Here is a 15,461-nt window from a genome sequence, read left to right on the forward strand (position 1 = left end):
TCTGAATGGACTCCTGTGGGTGGGCCTAAGCAGAGATCCTTGGTGGGAAGGACAATTAGGCGGGGCCGGATTATCCATTAGGCTTAGTAGGCTGAAGCCTAGGGGCCTGGAGCTCTTGGGGCCCGTGATCCGTGGAAGCAAGACAGGAGCCGCGGATCGTGGGACAAGAGCTTCCGAATTGCCTGCCATCCCCCCACTTCACTTACCTTTTTCACCACTGTTTTTTGCGGTTTGCCATCAATCAAGATGGCGGCCGAGGTTTCCCTAAGGGGCTGAAGCCTCTGCCGCCATCTTGGTTGATGGCACGCATGCAGCAGAGGCTTCAGCCCCTTAGGGGAACCTCGGCCGCCATCTTGATTGATGGCAAACCAGTGCGCGCAGCCACAAAAAAAGCGGAAAGGTAGGTGAAGCGGGGGGGATGGGACGGGACGGGACGCCGGGCAGCTCAGAATCAGCCTAGGGGCCCTCCTCAGCTTAATCTGGCCCTGCAGGTAGGGATAAGTCTGGTCTAGCTAGTATGAAAGGACTTATGATGCAGCAGCAACCAGGTTGTTCAAATGTGGAGACTGACTTAAGAGGCATATATGGCCAGTCAAATCCTGGCTCAAGGCAGGAAGAAAGGCTTGATCCTACATGATGCCACCTTCTACACTCCTGTGACTTCCTGAAATGCTCTGCTTGTAGGTTCCTGCCCTGAATTTGTTCATTCCTTGCATTGTTCCTTCATTTCCGATTGTTTTTTTCTCACTGCTAGTAGCTCATAGCTAGCTGTATGGACAAATTCAGGGGATTCTTCTGCTGCAGCTTTCTGTCTTTTCTTACACTATTCTCCCTTTTCTCCTCCCCCCAAAAACACTGATGGCTGTAGGCACACTAAGTTTTCAAGAACCAATTTCTCCTAGCTCCGGGATGGGAATTTGTAGTCTTCCAGATGTGGTTGGGACTATAAGTTCCCATCATCCTTGGGCCATTGAATGGGCTTGATGGGAAGCAGAGCCCAGCAACATCTGCAGAGTGGTTTCCTAGCCTTGCTTATTCTATCTGTCGTCCAGTACTGTGAATTATGCCTCGTGACAAGAACAAGATACTGTACAGTAGGGCCCTGCTTCCTGGCGCTTCACTCCTGGCGTTCCGCTAATGCTGCCGCTTTCATTCTCTGTTTTAAAGCCGATTTTGCTGCTTTTGTGGTATTTTCGCGGCATTTTTGCGCGATGCGCCCCATTATACTCAATGGGGTTCTACTTTGTGGCAATTTCCACTTTATGGTGGGGGTCCGGAACGGAACCTGCCATATAAGCGGGGCCTGCCTGTATCTGGCAGTTTAAGACAGGGGTTCCCAACCTTTTTTTGACCCTAGGGTCACATTGGGAAATCCAAAAATCTATTGTGGGTATCACAATGTACCTATTTCACAGAAGAAACACTTGCAATACTCAGATTCCCACTCCTCCAAAATAACACAAAAAAACCTTCCCACAAAACCAATACCCCAACATCTACACCCCCAAAAAACAAATAAAACAGACAAAAAAAAAATAGGCAGCCTTGCCTTCAGCTCAACAACAGCAATAGCAAAAGGGCCAAAACCTCATTCTTAAAGAATAAAAGCATTGGGAAGGGGCCCTGGGGAGGGGTGCTAGGGAAGTATTTGAGAGTGCTGTGGTACCCATGGGTGTCACATTTTTATAGAATTGTAGAGTTGGAAGGGGCCTTCAAGGCCATTGAGTCAAATCCAGACAAGACTGAGACGCTGTTAGTAGGTGGTTCTCCTGATCAGATGGTGGATGTTCACCCTGTCCTGGATGGGGTTGCACTCCCCCTGAAGGAACATGTTCGTAGTTTGGGAGTTCTTTTAGAACCATCCCTGTCACTAGAGGCACAGGTAGCCTCGGTGGCACAGAGTGCTTTTTACCAACTTCGGCTGGTGGCACAACTACGCCCTTATCTGGACAGGGAAAACCTTGCTTCAGTTGTCCATGCACTGGTAACCTCTAAACTAGACTACTGCAATGCACTCTACGTGGGGCTGCCTTTGAAGACGGTTCGGAAACTACAGCTTGTGCAAAATGCGGCGGCCAGACTGTTAACAGGGATCAGGCGGTCTGAACATATAACACCAATTCTGGCCCGCTTGCACTGGCTGCCTATATGTTTCCGGGCCCAATTCAAGGTGCTGGTTTTAACTTATAAAGCCTTATACGGCCTGGGACCACAATACTTGATGGAACGTCTCTCCCGATATGAACCTACCCGTATGCTGCGCTCAACATCAAAGGCCCTCCTCCGGGTGCCTACTCAGAGAGAAGCCCGGAGGGTGACAACGAGAAAAAGGCCCTTTTCAGTGGTGGCCCCCGAACTATGGAATACCCTTCCTGATGAGGTACGCCTGGCGCCAACACTACTATCTTTTCGGCGTCAGGTAAAAACCTTCCTCTTCTCCCAGGCATTTTAAACATTTTAAACATCTCAAACATTTAAACATCTGAATTATTTAATATGTTGACATTTTAATTATCTTAACGTTTTAACATTCTTACCAATTTCACATCTCAACATCTTCATATTTTAGTATTGAGTTTTGCAGTTAGTTATGTGTTTCATTATGTTTACATTTTTTTTGTTTAATTAATTCATTTTTAACTTGTGTTATGTATGGCTTTTTTACTTGTACTTCAGATGTTTATTTGTTGTGAACCGCCCAGAGAGCTTCGGCTATGGGGTGGTATAGAAATTTAATTAATATAATAAATAAATAATAAACCCCCTGCTCAATGCAGGGATCCAAGTTAAAGGATACGTAACAGGTGGCTGTGCAGGTGCCTCTTGAATGCCTCCAGGGTTGGAGAGCCCACCACCTCCCTAGGTAGTTGGTTCCATTGTTGTACCGCTCTAACAGGAGATTTTCCCTGATGTTCAGTTGAAATCTGGCTTCCTGTACCTTGAGCCCATTATTCTGTGTCCTGCACTCTGGGATGATCAAGAAAGATCCTGGCCCTCCTCTGTGTGGCATCCTTTCAAGTACTTGAAGAGTGCCCCTCAGTCTCCTCTCTTCAAGGCTAAACATGCCCAGTTCTTTCAGTCTCTCATAGGGCATTGTTTCTAGTCCCCTAATCATCCTCATTGTCCTCTTCTGAACCTGTTCTAGTTTGTCTGCATGCTTCTTGAAGTGTGGCGTCCAGACCTCAACACAGTACTCAAGGCCTAACCAGTGCTGAATAGAATACTATGTCCACAGCATTCCCACAGTCTGTGAGGGAGGTTACCTGATCAAAAAATGAGATAAGATTAGTCTGGCAGGATTTTTTCTTGATAAATTCATGTTGGTTTCATTGCAATCACTGCATTGTTTTTGAGGTGCTTACAGATTGACTGTTTTATAATCTGCTCCAGAATTTTTCCAAGGATCAATGTCAGGCTGACTGATCTGTAGTTCCCAGGTTCCTCCTTTGCCCCCTTTTTGAAGATAGGGACAACGTTAGCCCTCCTGCAGTCATCTGGCACTTCACCCATCCTTCATTTCACAAAGATAATATACAGTGGTTCCGAGAGTTCTTCAGTCAGTTCCTTCAATACTCTAGGATGCAGTTCATTGGGCCCTGGAGATTTGAACTCGTTCAAAATGATTAGGAATTCCTTGACCATTTGTCTATCAATCCCAAGCTGCAATCCTGCCCTGTCAACTTCACGTTTCCCAGGAGGTTCTTAGATTCTGTTTTGGGGAAGACTGTGCCAAAGTAGGAGTTGAGCACCTCTGCATTTTCTTTACCATCTGATGTTATTTTGCCATCCTCATTAAGTAGCTGTACCACCATTTCTTTTCTGTCTTTTACTATGTATGTACCTGAAGAAAGCTTTTTTGTTGCTTTTGGCATCTCTCGCTAACTTCAGCTCATTCTCAGGTTTAGCCTTCCTGATGCCATCCCTGCAATTCAATGATACCTGTCTGTACTCTTCCTTTGTGGCTTGGCCTTCCTTCCACTTTCTGTATGTGTCTTTTTTTGTTTTCAGGTTATCTTTAAGCTTTCTTTGAAGCCACATTGGCTTCTTCTGCTGTCTTCTCCCTTTTCTCCTTGACGGAATTGTTTGCTGTTGTGCGTTTAGAATTTCCTCTTTCAGAAACTCTCACCTATCTCGGACAACTTTTCTCATTATGGTCACTTGCCACAGAACCTTACTTACCATTGTTCTGAGTTTATTAAAATTGGCCTTCCTGAAATCGAAATATTGGCACTTTGCTTTGCAAAAGTTTTATCTTCATCTTCTCCTTGATTGGGTGGTCAGTAGTAGACTCTAACCACCATGTTCCTTTTATTCCTTGTCCCATTTATTTTAATCCAGATACTCTTGGTGGAGTTACCAAGCTCATCCTCCTGTATTTCTGTGCAGGGATATATATTTTTAACGTATAGTGCAACTGTGCCTCCCTTTCTAGTCCTTTGGTTCTTTTTGAACTGGTTATATCCTCCAATTGCTGTATGCCAGTCATGGGAGTCATCCCACCAAGTTTCAGTTCTACCTATCAAGTCGGATTTACTCTCCTGTATTAAGAGTTCAAGTTCATCCTGTTTGTTTCCCATACTCCGGGCATTAGTATACAGACATTGAAGACCATGTGATTTATGCCCTGGCTTCCTTCCTACATTTTTATGAAGACTATTATTGGACCCCATTAGAGTCGTTCTCTCAGTTCCTCTTACTGTGCACAAGCCTTTGTTAGTTGTTACTGCCAGGTTTATGTCTCCCTCCCCCTTAGGATTCAGTTTAAAGCTCTCCTGGTGAAGTTCTCCATGCGGTGGCCAAAAACATTCTTCCCAATCCTTGTGAGGTGCAGTCCGTCTTCCAGGAAGCATAGCCCGTGGTCCCAGAATCCAAATCTTTCATGTCAGCACGACCTTCACAGCCAGTCCTTCACCTGGAGTATTTTTCTTTTCCTTTCTACTCCCAAGTACCAGAAGGAGGGACGCGAAAACTATCTAAGCCACAAAGTCTTTGACTTTCCTTCCCAGAGCTTCAAAGTCTGACATGATTTCTTCATAGCTCCACTTGGCAGTATCATTCATTCCCACATGGATGAGAAGGGATATATGTCAGTGGGCTTTATGAGTGATGGCAACCCTTCTGTCACATCTCTAATCCGTCCTCCAGGGAGGCAGCATACCTGGAGAGTCCATGGATCTTCTCAGCATAATTGGGGTTCAATCCCACGGAGTAGGGAGTCTCCCACCACTACTACTTCTTTCTGTGGGGCTTGGTTTCATTACCTCTGCTTGACTGAGTTTCAGTCCCTCACTCTCTGTCGCATGGGGTCTCCTGTAATTCTTCCTTTGCAGACTGTCCTCTAGTCTCATCCTCAAGTCCCTGTAAGCAGTTCCATAGTTCCACCTAGTTCTTCTGCTCTTGTCACCCTTTTCTATGGATTTTCCTTCACATTGTTATTGCTCTCCACTTCTGCTTCAACATGCTGCTGTTCTTCCACCTCCTGTACTTCTCTTTGCTGTTGTTGTTCTAGTGTTCTATCTAAGAACTCTTAATCCTCTCTTAGACTCTTATACCACCTGTTGTTCCAGGCCCCTCACGTTTTCTTCCAACAGCACCAACAGCTTGCACTTGTTGCATGTGTACGCCATGTTGTTCTCAGGCAAGAAAACAAATATCGCACACATGCAGGTCACCACCACTGGAGTGTCCTTCCCACCCATAGTCTCTACTGACTTTTGTTTCTTTCTTTCTACTTGTATTGGAATGGCCTGTGCTTCATCCTGTCCTTCTTCAGGATAAATAGGAGAGTCCCACTGGTATGTGGTGCACCGTACAAGGGATAATATTTTTAGGGACCTCCCCCACTGAACTCCTCTGCCAAACTCCTGTTTGCTTGCTCGCTTGTATCTCCTCTGGAGCAGCTGATATAGCTCCCTGTGTTCTGCTCAGTTAGGAGTCAGGAAACAGAATGAAAACTCTTAGCACACACAGCTGCTCCTAGCTGCACTCAGCAGCTATCAGTCCATGCCCCTTCCAATCACGCTCCTGTGGAACCCTTTGAAGCACATGATCAGAGCACACAGCTTCAGAGTCCTTTTTGTCTCTTCCTCCCTACTCCTCCTCTGCCAAACTCCTTTTCGCTGTCACTATTCGCTCACTTGTGTCTCCTGTGGACCAGCTGACACAGCATCATGTGCTCAGTTAGGAGTCAGGAATCTCTTAGTTTTAAGAGTTCTTATATCAGTACTCCAGAATGATCTTGATAAAGATTGAATGTTAACTGTGTATAGCAGCAAGGGACTTCCTGATGAACAGTGATTCTAAAAGCAATATTCCCTTTGGATAATTAAACCAGGCCCCATCTAAGAACATAAGAAGATCCCTGCTGGATCAGGAGAGAGGCCTGTGTAGTTCAGCACTCTGCTCTCAAAGTGAGCAACCAGTCTGCAAGCAGGATGTGAGTGCATACTCCCTACTTCTGATTCCCAGGAGGTCCTCCGCTGGTTCAGAGGCATGCTGCTTCCTCCTGCATGAGCTCAGTCCACACCAAATGATAATGCCTGCTTGATGGGACACAATTCAACAAAGAATTAGCCCAGCAGGAACTAGCGAGAGCCAGTTTAGTCCTACAGTTAGACCAGTTACAGATATGAGTGTCCTTAGGCAATCCATAGTCTCTTGGCGTTAATTCTCCAATCTGTAAAGTGAGACTGATAGCGACTTACTTCACTGGGTAAATGAGAGAGTTCTGTAAAGCCCTTTGTACAGTAAAAAGCACTATAGAAATGGCTAATAATAATTACAAGAAAATATGTATGACCATTTAGTGCCAACAGAGTATTGACGTTTGGTTAGCTGATGCGGGCAGCGATGTCGATTCCTTTTAATTATCTTGGGAAACTTTGAAAGACTTTTCTGGGGGGGGGGGGAATAAAATGTAGGACAAGTTTTGTGATGCCCCAGTGAAGTAGTTTCATGGTCTGAGATCCAGAGCCACATCTACAGGAAGACTCCCCCTCTTTTCCTTAGTGATCATGGGTGCCATGGACATCCCGGGAGTTTCAGTGCATACACACCCACAAACAAACATGCCATCTTAGTATGAAGCTTCATGTAACTTGCAACAGAGCTTTTTCAGTACTGGCAATAATAATAATAATTCCTTCTGAGGTTAGTCAGGCCCCTCCTTACACCTTACACCCTTTAAGTAGGCCTTGGACTTTCTTTTAATATAAACAGGACTATTATGCTGGGTCTGGCTAGGTTTTGTTATTGATTTCTGTGCTGCTTTTTAAGGCATATGAAATGGATATTATGATATTTTAAGTTATGAATAGATATTGCCACTCAAAGCATGTATACAATACATATCAAGATAAAATATAAAAACATTAAGTCACTTTGTGGAGCCATGTTCTCAAAAAGTGGATTATATATCCCTTAAAATACATAAATCTGACCTCTAGGTTTCATAAAACATATAAGAAGGGGAATAGATTATGCTTGGTCTGATGGCTCTCTTAGGGGATAGACCAAGGCTTAATGGTACTCATGCTTTGCATGCAAAAGGTCCCAGTTTCAGTCCTTGGCATCTCCAGGAAGGCTGGGAAAGACTTTGGCCTGAAACCTTGGAGAGCTCAGTATTGATAATACTGTCAAGTCAGTATTGATAATACTGAGCTAGATAGACCAATGGTCTGACTTGGTAAAAGGCAGTTTCCTGTGTTGCAGTGCCAGCCTTCCTCAACATGGTACCCTCTAAATGGTTTGGACTACAGTTACCATCGGTTCCAGCCAGCAAGATCAGTTGTCAGGAATAATGGGAGCTGTAGTCCTTTGCCATAATAAATATGTTAGTCTTCAAGGGCAAGGCTGTCTCCGCTTTGTTCCTCACTCCCACTCCTCTCATGGACGGGTTCCTCATTGCTCATCTGCTGTGCTACTGGCCTGTGTGTGTTGTTGTTTAACACCAGATTGGTACACAATAAGACCACACATCTATGAGTTGATCATGGATGAAGGTGCGGATTTGGTGTGCATTACCTGAGACCTGGGTGGGTGAGCTGGGAGGAGTTGATCTGACCCAGCTTTGCCCACCTGGATTCTTGGGGCAACACCAGCACAGACTGCAGGGACGGGGGGGGGAGAGGAGTTGCTGTGGTCTACAGAACTTCCATTTCTGTCACCAGTAAACCACCATGTGTTGGAGCTGGCTGTGAGGGCCTGCACCTGGTGTTGGGCCAAGGAGACAGTAAACTAGGGTTGCTGCTGGTGTACTGTCCACCCTGCTGCCTGGCAGCTTCTCTGGCCAAGCTGGTGGAGGCTGTCTCGGCTGTGGTATTGGAGGAGCCCAAAATGATAGTCCTGGATGATGTCAATGTCAATGTTGAGGCTACTTCTAGTGTTCTGGCTCAGGACGTCATGGCCTCTATGATGACCATGGGGCTGTCTCAAGTTGTCACCGGCCCGATGCATTGGGCAGGACACACCCTCGACTTTTTTTTTGCTTCAGATGGAGGAAGGGGTGGTCTGGAGATAGGAGGCAGATGTCACCTCATTGTCATGGTCAGACCACTTCCCAGTGAAGTTGAGACTTAAGCCTCCGATCCTCACCTGCAGGGGTGGTGGACAGATTAAGATGGTCCACTCCTGGAGACTAATGGAATCCATTGGATTCCTGAATGCCCTGGGGGAGTTTCCAGTAGATAGAGCAGCTGACCCTGTTGAAGCTCTTGTCACGCTGTGGAACAGCTAGACACGCTGGGCTATTAACACGGTTGCCCCTGAGCACCCTCTCTGGCATTGTGGAGCCCGGTTTGCAGCTTGGTACACTAGTGAACTAAGAGCAATGAAACAGGCTGGATGATGGCTAGAGCGCAAGTGGCGAAAGATATGCTGTGAGGCTGATTGGGCATCATAACTGTGCCAACTGTGTGGCAGTGAGGGTTGCGAAGAAGCCCCACTTCTCTGCCACCATCGCATCCTCAAGTAGCCGTCCAGTGGAGCTTTTCTGTATTGTCAGGGATCTGTTGATATCAACTCCAGGAAATGGAGTTTCAGACCCTTCGGAGGCCCACTTTGAATAGTTTGTAAGGCGCTTTGATGGTAAAGTTGCTTGCCTCCGTAGCAATCTTGATGCCCCATCCACACCTATTGTAGTATCCAGTATGATGTCTGCTGCGACTTCTTGGGATTGGTTTCAGTTGATGCGACCTGATGACATGGACAAGGTGCTTTTGATGATGTGGCCAGCAACATGTCCTCTTGACCCTTGCCCTTCTTGGCTTATTAAAGCTTGCGGAGGGGGTTTGACCAAGTGGATCCAGGATAAAATAGTTTGAACTACCTCTTATGTGTGCATGCACAGATTCAAGGGTTCTTCACTTTTCCCTTAAGCCTAAAGTTGTTTAGAGTCCTTGTATGTAGTAACTGTACTTCATCGAGGCTTGTGCGGTTGCCCCAGTAGTAAATCTAAACAGCCAGACTTAAAGAGGAAACTCCCACCAGTTATCTCAGGACTTTGGGATCAGTCGGAGTAAAAAAGAATGGTATTCCACAACTGGTTATGCTTTTTATTGACTGCACATTTCTATATGGATATATATGAGCATACTCAAGTCTGGCCATAGCCAGTAAATTAATAAATCAGAATTAATAATACAACACAAAACCAAAGGTTATTAAGTAATATAATATATTCTTATACAGTCTAGATATCTTAACACATAGATAGAAAAGAATGAGTTTAAATCTCACCCATGGGGGCTCAGATAAGCCTCGGAAAAAGACTCAGCAATTAGGCAAGCCAACAGCAGCGTATGGCCACTTTATGAGGACTGATAAAAAACTGCATTTGTGATCTCTCTTTTATGGTCTCTCATCTAGATCATCCAATCTGAAATTTGATCACCTTTCCGTTCTCACAGACATCACCTTTCCATTCTCAAAGACATTTCTCACAAACATTCTCACCGATCTTTATTAATTCTTAAATAAGATTACTTCTGGACATCTGGAGAATCCTAATAAGGTATTCTTCCTGGTCTCTTAATGTGTTTATGATTAAGCCCAGATTTTTGATTTAACAGCTACAATCTAGCTGTATGCCCAGACTTCCTGGAGGGGAAGAATGGGTACAGGAATGCTTGTCTTGTCAAAATACATTTTATTTCAACTCTGAAAGGGGCAAAACACTCTTATATAGACTTATATAAAACACACATTATTTAAAGGGGCCTACTACAAGGGTGTGGTCAACACATCGCTGTGGGAGGGCGTGGTCCAGGCACCCTGAAAGAGGCAGTGATCCGACCACTCACGAAAAAACCCACGCTGAACCCATTGGTTGTAACAACTACCATCCAGTTGCAAATACCCCCTTCTTACAGAAGGTGATTGAGAGCGTTGTGGCACAGCAATTGTAAGTACTGTTGGATGAAACAGATTATTTTGACCCATTCCAGTCTGGGTTCAGGCCTGGTTATGGGACTTAATCGGCCTTGGTCACCCTGATGGATGACCTTTATCGGGAGGACAGGAGCAGAGCTTGGAAAAGTTACTTTTTTGAACTACAACTCCCATCAGCCCCAGCCAGCATGGCCACTGGATTGGGCTGATGGGAGTTGTAGTTCAAAAAAGTAACTCTTCCAAACTCTGGACAGGAGGAGTATGACCTTTCTCTTCTCTGAGGCATTTTAATCTAAGTTAATTTGAGTAAATGTTGTAATTTTATTTTATTTTATTTTTATTTTATTTATTTTTTTACAATAATTTTTATTCAAATTTTCATAAAACATACAAAACAAAATCATAAAACATTCAAAGACAAAAAACAAAACAAAACAAAAATGATTAAACAAAAAAATAAAATGTTGACTTCCCATTTGTCGCAGATCAAATCAGTTATAGGTCTACAATATATAACAATCCTGTCTCTTAAATTATATTATAAAATCACTTTCCTCCAGTAGTTATCTTAATTAATCATCAAATCTCATAAACATTACTTTATTCTTTCCACAAAAAGTCAAAGAGAGGTTTCAATTCTTTAAGAAATATATCTATCAATTTTTCTCCAAATAAACATGTCGATTAATCCATCTCGTTAATAATAATAATAATCTTATTGTCATAACCATAGTCCAAATAAACATCAAAAATCTGTTAGGTCCAATAATTTCAATAGCCATTATTCCATTATCCATATTAATTCCATCTTCCATCTTCAATAGTCCTGTTAAGTCCAGTAATTTCAGTGTCCAATCTTCCATTATCAGTATTCCATAATAATCTTGCTGTCATAGCCATAGTCATATAATAAGAGTCTGATGGGAATTTCCTCTATCCCAAATATTTTCTTGCCATCAATTCTGAATAAGTTGCTGAAATATTGTTGTAAAGTCATATCTCTGTTCTTCTTTTTTACAAAATGCACTGGCTCATCTCTTGAGAATTTTTCCATTGTCACATGGCTGCAGTTAATTCCATAGATTTTCTCTATATCAAGCTCCATCACGTCATTCCAGTCCAGAAGATTATCCAAGCCATTGATAACTTTATCTCTAATATCTTCATTAATTTCTTCAGAGATAACGTTAAATTCCAAACAGTAGATTTTATTTCTAATATCCATAAACTCCAGATCTTTTTCCAATTCCACATTTGTTCCAATCTCCAGGGTTTGTATCTTCCCTTTATTTTTTCTTTTCTCATCTCTGATCTCATTCTCCTCTCTCACAGGATCCCCTATTTCTTTAAGCTCCTGCGTCATTTTGCTCAGTTCAATTTTCAGCTCCTTACTGCCCTGTCGCAGGGTTTGTTTCGTTATCTCAATCTCATCCATTATTTTCTGAAACATAATTACTTCCAGATTCTCAGCCACTTTCTTGATTGCCATTTTTAAAACCACGAAAACAAAACAAAACAAAAATAAAGAACCACTTCTTATTTCAGCAACAATTGGGTTAATATTCCAGGCTTGATGACATCACAGTATAAACAGAGCAGCCTGCCTTATCTCTCTATGTTCAAGAATACAAAACAAATTTAGTTCCCAGCATCAAAACAGTTAGTGGCGTCGTGAAGAAGCAGATTCGTCAAAATAAAATAGACCAAAAAGAGAATAGTCCCAGACAATATAATGTTCCTCGGAATAGAAATCCCTCTTCTGTTTATATCTTTAGAATGCACTTCCAGGACAGCTTTTTGCAATAGAAACAGAGATAAGCTGTTAATTTCGTGAATAACAGAGAAGAGTTATAGCTCACCCAGAAGTTCTTTAAAGCTGATTCATTTGACAAATCTCTTTTTGCTGCAACAATTTAAACCAAGTAAAAAAAATAATAGAAAGAAGGGTGCTTGCCTGTTAGTCCGTTTTCTCTTTGAAGAAAAGATAAACGTATCGCATTAATCAGATAGAGCTTGTTCGGAAGTCCGTCCGGCATTGCTGGCTGGACCTTTTCTCATAAATTAATGAAATCCAGTCCTCCCAACAAAAACAGGCTTTTGAGGTTGATCTCTACGTTTCTCCCTGCCCGGGAGAAATTTCATCAGTCAAAAAAAAATGTTCTGACTGATTTATATCTGAATAAGCTTCTTTTGAGGCGGGAGCCCGTCTCAAAAGCAGGCACAAGCGAAGTCACCCTTCCCGGAAGTCTTGTAATTTTATTTTAGATGGTGTACTTTTATATACTTGTTGTATTAGATCCTGTAATTTTATTATTGTATATGTTTTTATGTTCACCGCCCAGAGAGCTGTTTGCTAGTCGGGCGGTATATAAGCTTAATAAAATAAAATAAATAATAAATATTCTTACTTGATCTCTCGACAGCTTTTGATACCATTGACCATGGTATCCTTCTGGGCTGACTTGATGAGATGGGTACTGGAGGCACTATCTTGCAGTGGTTCCAATCCTATCTCCAGGGTCATTTTCAGAGAATAGCATTGGGTGATTGTCTTTCGGCCTTCTGGCAGTTGTGCTGTGGGTTGCCGCAGGGTACCATCTTGTTCCCCTTGCTGTTTAACATCTATATGAATCCCTTAGGAGTGGTCATCAGGAGATTTGGGGTGACGTGTCAGCCGTACTTTGACGATATCCAGCTCTATTTCTCTGTAACTTCTGAATTGGGAGAGGTTGTGCAAGCTGCTGCCTGGACTCGGTGGTGGGCTGGATGAGGACCAGTAAACTGAGTCTGAATCCTAGCAAGATAGAGACACTGTGGGTTGGTGGTTCCTGAATTTGGATAATTAGTCAGTTGCCTGTGTTGGATGGGGTCATACTACCTCTGAAAGAGCAGGTCCCTAGTTTGGGGTGTTCCTGGATCCATCTTTGTTGCTAGAGGCCCAGGTGATCTCTGTGGCTAGGAGTGCCTTTTACCAGCTTTGGCTGGCAAGACAGCTGCGGCTGTTTCTGGACCAGGATAGCCTGACCACTGTTGTCCATGCACTGGTAACCTCCAGGCTGGATTACTGTAATGCACTGTATGTGGGGCTGCCCTTGAGGTTTGGTCCGGGAGCTGCAGCTGGTGCAAAATGTGGTAGTGTGACTGCTCACTGGGGCAGGGTATCGCCAACATGTCACCCCACTGCTGAAAGAATTGCACTGGCTACCTATTAGCTACTGGGCTAAGTTCAAGGTTCTGGTTTTGGTGTACAAAGCCCTATACAGCTTGGCACCAAGATACCTGAAAGACCATCTCACACCTTATATACCAGTCGATCACAGTGCTCTCCAAGTGAGGGCCTCCTGCAGATACCATCTTATCAAGAGTTCTGTTCTGCACAACATAGGAAGCGGACCTTTAGTGTAGTGGAACCTATCCTTCGGAATTCCCTCCCCTTGAATATTAGACAGGTACCATCTCTTGTTGGCTTTTCAGTGCCTACTGAAGACTTTCCTCTTTCAACACGCCTTTTAAGTAGAGACCTTATCCCAGTCTGCATCTGATGGAATTGCTTTTTAATGTTGTTAAAGCTTTTTAAAAATATATATATTTTTAAAGCTTTTATTTTTTAAAAAAGTTGTTTTTAAAGATGTTTTGTTTTAATAGGTTTTTAAGGATGGTTTTTGTACTATAGTTTAAAGTCTGTTTTTTATGATGTTACAGTGTTTTTAGTGCTTTTGCTTGCTGCCCTAGGCTCCTGCTTGGAGGAAGGGCAGGGTAGAAATCTAATAAATAAACATATAAAATAATAAGGTGCCACAAGATTCTTTGTTGTTTTCATTAATTTTAGTGGGTTTTAACTTCCTGGATGCACTAGAAGAAGGTGAGGGGAGGCATCAAAGTAGGAAAGGGCAGAAAAGGACTGGAAAATGTATCAAAAGCCCAGTCTGCAAGTGGTTATGAACTCTTTACCCTGACTTTTTGACACCCGAGACATATATTTTTAGGGCCCACCTTATTTTGTGATTCTGGTTGTTTTTAATTGCTTTTAACATTGTATTTTAAGGTTATTGTAACCCACATTGGGACCTCTGGATGAAGGGCAGGCAATAAATGCTGCTGCTGGTGGTAATAATAATAAAACAAATTGATGGTGTCCCCAACCATGAAATTGCAGGCAGTTTCCAGCAGTGTCTGCTTAGGGCTAATGTGTGTTTCCTGTGATGCTGGACTGTGTCCTCTGAAAACAATTTTTTTTCATAGCAGAATAACTTCCTTTTTCAGTGGCTAAAAACTGAGCTGCAGATTGACCTATCCTGATCCTCCTTTCCTGCATGTCTTCACTTAATATTTGCATTAAGAAGCAAGAGACGCATTAGAGCTATGAATGGTTCATCAAACCCTTCTTTTTAGGACTGGGGAAAGTTTGGTTTATGGATTTACGATTCCCAAATCACTTTCTGAAGCTGTGTGTGCCCTTACCCCATCCATAGTTGTTATCAAGCTACCATTTGCCAAGTTGTTTGGAGCAAAAATGTAGGTCTTTTTGGTGTCCACAGGAAGTGGTTTGGAAAGTAGCTTGATTTTTTTATTTGCATGCAGAATGCAGTGGAGTGTTTTTTAAAAAAATTAAATTTATTTTTCTATAAATATTGAAACAGCTTTGCTTGGACTGTGGATAATTAGGAAAGAATAGAGTTTGTTACATGTTCCTTTCCACCAAACCAAACCAAACCAGATTTTCAGATTACAAAGAACAAAAGGAAAAACCAAACCAGAATACAGTTGAAAGAGTTTTTGAATGAGTTCTCAGGGGCATCTATGTTCCAGTCTAAGCTGCTTCAAAATGCAAGCTGGTTCTTCTCCAGTTTCTGTCAGTCTGGCTTCTGTTCCCAGGAAGACTATAGCTGTGCCTTCCCTAAGGCCTGGGGTCTTAGAAATGTATAGGTTCTGTAGCAATCAGCAAGTCAGCGTGGGCTACAATCCAATACATGTCTACTCAGAAGTAACCTCTATTGGGTTCAATGGGACTTACTAGGGTTGCCAGGTCTCTGGTTTTCTGCCGGAGTCTCCGGCAAAAGGGGGCCGTCTCCGGC

The 15,461-nt window shown here is 43.1% G+C and overlaps 1 protein-coding gene across 4 annotated transcripts in view; it reads left to right on the forward strand.

The window, feature by feature from the left end:
- The window catches only part of SLC44A2 (solute carrier family 44 member 2 (CTL2 blood group)), a 97,884-nt gene that overhangs the window by 13,498 nt on the left and 68,925 nt on the right, over positions 1-15,461 (forward strand). The gene's annotated exons all lie outside the window — the stretch shown is intronic.

This window comes from Rhineura floridana, chromosome 1, assembly GCF_030035675.1.
Source record: "Rhineura floridana isolate rRhiFlo1 chromosome 1, rRhiFlo1.hap2, whole genome shotgun sequence".
Classification (NCBI taxonomy): domain Eukaryota; kingdom Metazoa; phylum Chordata; class Lepidosauria; order Squamata; family Rhineuridae; genus Rhineura; species Rhineura floridana.